The sequence below is a fragment of the Ranitomeya variabilis genome, chromosome 1 (genome assembly GCF_051348905.1).
Source record: "Ranitomeya variabilis isolate aRanVar5 chromosome 1, aRanVar5.hap1, whole genome shotgun sequence".
Classification (NCBI taxonomy): domain Eukaryota; kingdom Metazoa; phylum Chordata; class Amphibia; order Anura; family Dendrobatidae; genus Ranitomeya; species Ranitomeya variabilis.
The window spans coordinates 817,329,500-817,336,274 of NC_135232.1; positions in this window are offsets into that span (position 1 = coordinate 817,329,500).

Sequence of the window (6,775 nt, forward strand, 5' to 3'; positions counted from 1 at the left end):
AAATCAGAAGGCAGGTGGGTGCTCGCAAGGCCGGTGGGCACAGCCAAATAGGAAAAATAGGATAAGCGGCACACCACTGATGAAAAAAACTTTATACATAGCAAGCCATAAAAAACATGAAAAGCCTTCCTATGACTAAGGGTGCTGCATGCACCTGAAACACGTAAGGATTTTCATGTTTTAAATATGGCTTGCTATGCCTGAATAAAGTTTTTTTTCATCAGTGTCCCCACTGGGGCTCACAATCTAAAGCCCTATCAGTTTGTTTTTGGAATGTGGGAGGAAACCGGAGAACCAGGAGGAAACCCACGCAATCACAGGGAGAACATACAAACTCCTTGCAGATGTTGTTCTTGATGGGATTTGTACCCAGGATCGCAGTGCTGCAAAGCTATAATGCTAACCACTGAGCCACCATAGTACTATCTTCCATATCTCCACAGTTTTTGATTATAGTGTCAAATTTTAAACATTTGAAATTAACGCATTCAGGAAGATCCTACTTACTTCCAAAGGTCCGGTTCTCTTTTTGTGAAAATCTAATGGAGGTATAAACATAGCCCTTGTTTGATATTAACTAATTTTTAAGTTCAGTAACTATCACCAGTGAGTAAATACATCATAAATACATATTTGCTGAGCAATGCTGCCACCTGGTGGTTATTTTGGGTTTGCTCAATATATGTCCTACATTTGAATAATATTATTTCTGTAGCGCCAACATATTCTGCAGCACTTTACATTTTAAAGGAGACTTGTACAGACAATAAAAGACATTACAGCATAACAATACTCACATAAGCAACAGATACTAAGAGGAATGAGAGCCCTGCTCACAAGCTTACAGTCTATGAGGAAAAAGGGGACACGAGAGGTGGATGGTAACAATTGTTTTCGTTGTTCGGACCAGCCATAGTGTAAGGATCGGGTGTTCATGTAAAGCTGCATAAACCGGTTATCAGCCAGAATACGTAAAAGTACAGACACAGAGGGCTATTAAACGCATAAGGCGTACGAGAACATGATACAAGGGTCCTGGTTATGGTGAAAATTTTAAATGGGCAACACAGGGATAGTTAGGTTAATGCGTTGAGGCGGTAGGCCAGTCTGGACTAGGGTTGAGCGACCTTAGCTTTTTTAGGATCGAGGTGGGTTTTGTGAAACCCGACCTTCTCGGATGTCGGATCGTATGGAATCGGCCGATTCTACTGTAAAGTCGGGTTCCGGACCCGGAACACGAAACCCAATGTATGTCAATGAAATTATTTTTTTTATTCTCTCTCTCTCTCTCTCTCTCTCTCTCCTCCGTGCAAGGCATATGTTATTTTTTGACTCCGGAAATTACTACGTCCGAAAACGTAACATAGCACTATGATGCCGCAGGAGCCGGAACCTATGTCATCACGCTGCCCACAATTAATTGGCTCAAAAAAATGGCGGGGAAGGCGTCATTCGAAACGCGACTTTGGCGCCAAGTTCGCGTTCCACGTGGCCGACCCACACTGGGATCGGATCGGGTTTCATGAGACGCCGACTTTGCCAAAAGTCGGCGACTTATGAAAATGAACGACCCGTTTCGCTCAACCCTAGTCTGGACAAATGCGTTTTTAGGGCACGCTTAAAACTGTGGGGATTGGGGATTAATTGTATTAACCTGGGTCGTGCATTCCAAAGAATTGGCGTAGTACGTGTAAAGTCTTGGAGACGGGAGTGGGAGGTTCTGATTATCGAGGATGTTAATCTCAGGTCATTAGCAGAACGGAGGGCATGGGTAGGGTGGTAGACTGAGATTAGGGAGATGTAGTAGGGTGGTGCTGAGCCATGGAGTGCTTTGTGGATGAGGGTAGTAGTTTTGTACTGGATTCTGGAGTGGATGGGTAGCCAGTGTAATGACTGGCACAAGGTAGAGGCATCGGTGTAACGGTTGGTGAGGAATATGATCCTGGCAGCAGCATTCAGGACAGATTGGAGCGGGGAGAGTTTGGTAAGAGGGAGGCCGATTAGTAGAGAGTTACAATAGTCCAGACGAGAATGAATAAGTGAAACAGTGAGAGTTTGTAGAGTTGAAAGCAATAAAAGGTTGAATTCTAGAAATGTTTTTGGAGGTGCAGATAACAAAAGCGAGCCAATAGCATAACATTTATACACGGTTATTCACTTGCCATTTTACCTTGAAAAATTGCTGTAACTTCTTAAAAATACGGTTGACTGTACTCAAATTTGGATGGTACATACCATGGTTTTGAGAAACAGGTGCTGAAAATGTCCTCTGTTCACATCCAAGAACACCTGCACGACGTGTGAAAAACCCACAGACATGCCAGTTTTTTTTATCAGCAGCACGGACAAAACGCGTGCCGTACAGGTGTACACTGATGACACACAGAGGACATGTGTCATCAGGGTGAGACTTACCGGCGCCTGCAATGATGGGAGCTGTATTCCGCAGCAGCTGTGTCCCTCCTGTGTTAAAGAATTAAGGGGGAAAGGCCCATGGCTGGGGGCTGATGTTAATAGCCTGGGGAAAAGGACAATATCCCAAAAGGTTCCCAGGCTATTACCAACAGCTCACAGCTCCTTGCTTAGCCTTTCCTGGTGATCTCAGAACAAAAACGACGTAGAGTCCCCCTATAGATTCAAACCAGCAAAGGCTAAACAGACAGCTGTGGGGTGATATTAATAGCCTGGGAAGGGGCCAGAGACATTGCCTCCCAGACTACCAACATCAGCCCTCAGCCGCCCCAGAAATGGAGCATTTCCAGAAATGGAGCATTCGTAAGATATAATGTCCCCTAGCACAGTAGATCACAAGACTGACCCATTATTCTTGTAGAAAACCCTTTAAAACTTTGTGCTCATGTTTCTTCAGGAACCTCCCAGTTTCTGGGGGCAGTGCTCTCCCATACTGACAGCTCGGATCAGTAGCATGGTCAGTAGCTGCATTGTCGGCTTCAGAGCAGTGTCAGCATGCTGTAAAGCAAAAGCCTGCTTTTCACTTAGGCCCCTTTAACACATCAGTTTTTTTTCCCGTCAGTCACAATCCATTGGCTCAACGGATCCATCGCAGAATGTGAAAAACTGATGCGATGGTTCAGTTTTTTCGCCGGATCCAACTAGCGGATCTGGCTAATTGGATCCTAAATAAATCAGAGCATGCTCAGTTAAAATGGAATCTGTTGCCGGATACCATCATTTGATGGATCTGGCGCCCATAGGCTTCCATTCTAGCAAACGATGGCCAGCGACGGATCCGTTGCTGTCTGATTTTTTGATGTACACGCTGCACAAAATTTTTGACGGATCTGGCAAACGACTGATGAAATGTGAGACCATCTGTCACTAATACAAGTCTATGAGAAAAAAAACGGATCCGGCGGCATCAGTCGCCGGATCCGTTTTTTTAAAAACTTCGGCGGATTGAGACTGATAGCAAAAAACTGGTGTGAAAGGGACCTTATCTACGATCCAACCTAAGCTGCACACGCCCGTTACTCCCGATTTCTTTCACCCATGTTCAGTGGGAAAAGCCGCTGACAGACACCTTGGGCAGTAGCTTCTCTTCCACAAAAGGATCGGGCATGTTGAAATCCAATATTTCTCTGTAATCTGATGCCAGGGGCAAGACGGGATACCCCAAAACACATTTGGTAACCATTTTTATAGTGGAACAAAAATTGCAGTTACTGTAACAAATAGGGTGTTTATTAGTTTGAGTACCAATACAAAGAATATCTACTTGTGCTTAAAAAAAAAATAAAGACCCATCTTCAAATCATCTCCACATCCTTTTCTAAAATAAATGATTAAAATCAGGGTCCACCCTTCCCCCCCAACTCAACAAAATGGCTAGTGTGAACCCAGCCTCTCAATTTTAAGTGGGTCTCTTGCAATTTTACAAGAGCTGGCGAGCCATAGGTGGGAAACCACAGCACTGAGGACATTCATCATTCCACGCCTTTACTTGGTGCATTATGTTCCTTCATAAGCCTGCTTTTCACAAAGATGGTGTAGTGTGACCTTGTGTTGCCTGAACGTTACTGGGCTTGGTTGTCAATATCATCAGTCCGTGCCCTGCAGCGATTTTCTAATACGGCGTCATGATCAATGCTCCCTAAGCCCACCCAATAGCTGCAGAGACCGATGTCAGAAAGAAAGGGGCGGTCATGACTGATGTGCAGAATGTTACATCATAGGCAGTGTACACAATCGTACTTTATGTATGGAGATGATGAATGATATGGATCCTCTGCTCTTAGCATTGTACCAATCCAGCTGAGCCGTCACCTACATACACAACCTGTTAGGCCACGATCACACTGGCAGTATTTGGTCAGTATTTTACCTCAGTATCTGTAAGCCAAAACCAGGAGTGGAACAGTCAGAGGGAAAGTATAATAGAAACACGTCACCACTTCTGTGTTTATCACCCACTCCTGGTTTTGGCTTACAGATGCTGAGGTAAAATACTGATCAAATACTCAATGTGTGAACATGGCCTTAGGGTATGTTTGCATAGTTTTTTTAATCTTAAGGTGAAAAAACAAAACAAAAACATGTTGTTACCCACCCATCCAGTTTTTCACCACCTTCAGTTGACACTTTTTTCCAGCCATTTGACTTTAGTGTAAAACTTTGTAATAGGATTTCTCATAGAATCTGCACAAAGGTGACAGGTCATTTTATTTGCTTCAGCACGGTTATTAAAACAGCACCGGGCCATTTTCCATTTTTGAGGATTCGTTTTTGCTCCCCTTCTTCCCAGAGCCATAACTTTTTTTATTTTTCAGTCAATATGGCCATGTGAGGGCTTTTTTTTTTGTGGTACGTTTTACTTTTGAATGGTACCATTGGTTTTAGCATGTCATGTACTGGAAAACGAGAAAAAAATTCCAAGAGCGGTGAAATTGCAAAAACAGTGCAATCCCAGTTTTTTTTTACCATGTTCACTAAATGCTAAAAATGGACAGGCCATTATGATTTTTTAGGTTATTACGAATTCATAGACACCAAACATGTCCAGGTTCTTTTTTACTTAAATGGTGAAAAAAAAAAATCTCAAGTTTGTTAAATAAAATGTTGCGCCATTTTCCGAGACCCGTAGCGTTTCCATTTTTCGTAATCTCGGGTTGTGTGAGGGCTTATTTTTTGCGTGCCGAGCTGATGTTTTTAATGATACCATTTTGGTGCAGATACGATCTTTTGATCGCCCATTACTGCATTTTAATGCAATGTTGTGGCGACGAAAAAAAAACGTAATTCTGGTGTTTTTACTTTTTTTCTCGTTACACAGTATAACGATCAGGTTAATTTTTTTTTATATGGATAGATCGGAAGATTCTGAACGCAGTGATACCAAATGTGTGTATGTTTGATTTTTTTATTGTTTTATTTTGAATGGGGCAAAGGGGAGGTGATTTGAAATTTAATATTTTTTTATTTACATTTTTTTTTTTACTTTTGGCATGCTTCAATACTCTCCATGGGAGACTAGAAGCTGCCATAATCTGATCGGCTCTACTACATACAGGTGCTGATCAGATCGCCAGTATGTAACAGACTTGCTCACTTGCTATGAGTGCCGACCTCCGGGCGACACTCATAGCAATCCGGCAGTGACTACCAGAGAGGTCTGCTGGAGAACTCTGGTGGTCATGCCAACCCCTCGGTGACTCACGATCACGTGACGGGGTAACCCAATGGGATTTTCGACAAGCCTGCCAGAAGCGCAAGTTAAATGCCGCTGTCAGAAATTGACAGCGGCATTTAGCTAGTTAACAGCGCGGTGGATCAGGATTCCACCAGCGGCTGTTGCGGGCACATGTCAACTGTATATATCACCTGACATGTGCCTGGAAATGTGCGGGCTCAGCGCCGGAGCACGCACCAAACAGGGGGGAGTCCAACATTGGCGTACTATTAAGCCCGATGTCGGAAAAGGGTTAAAAATGCCTCACTAAAATAAACCAACTAAATAAAAATACAATATGGTTACCCACTGATATTGGTAGTTTTAGAGATGGTTTTTTGCATGAATTTTGGAGCAGAATCCTACGGCTGAATTCACACACTGGGTATAAAAGCACCCTATGGAACCAGTCTGAAAATGTTCGCCAATTTAGGACCAAAATGTATCCGTTTTACAAGAAGTGTGTTGCAGAAGATGCTGTAGATTTAATCTACTATGTTGCAATAGATGAGTTCGCTACAGAATTTTTACACAAGTTTTTACAATACAAACTTGCATTGCAGCGTTATCATAGAATGTCAAGAGTTGGAAGGGATCTTCAGGGTCATCGTGTCCAACCTCCTGCTCAATGCAGGATTCACTAAGCCATCTCAGACAGATGTCTGTCCAGCCTCTATGCTAAGACTCCATAGAAGGAGAACTCACCGCCTCTCGTGGTAGCCTGTTCCACTCATTAATCACCTTCACTGTCAAAAAGTTTTTTATAATATCTGATCTGTATCTTCTCCCATTCAGTTTCCTTCCATTGCTTCTAGTCTTACCTTGTGCAAAAAAGCTGATCCCTCTACACAGTGTGACATCCTTTCAGATATTTATACACAGCTATTAAGTCTCCTCTTTTGCAAGCTGAACATTCCCATATCCTTTAACCATTCCTCGTAGGACATACTTTGCAGTCCACTCGTCATTCTGGTCGCTCTCCTTTGAAATGGATCCAGCTTGTTCATTTTTTTAATGTGGTGCCCAGAGCTGGACACCGTATTCTAAACGAGGTCTGACCAACGAGACGTAGAGGGGGATAATTACTTC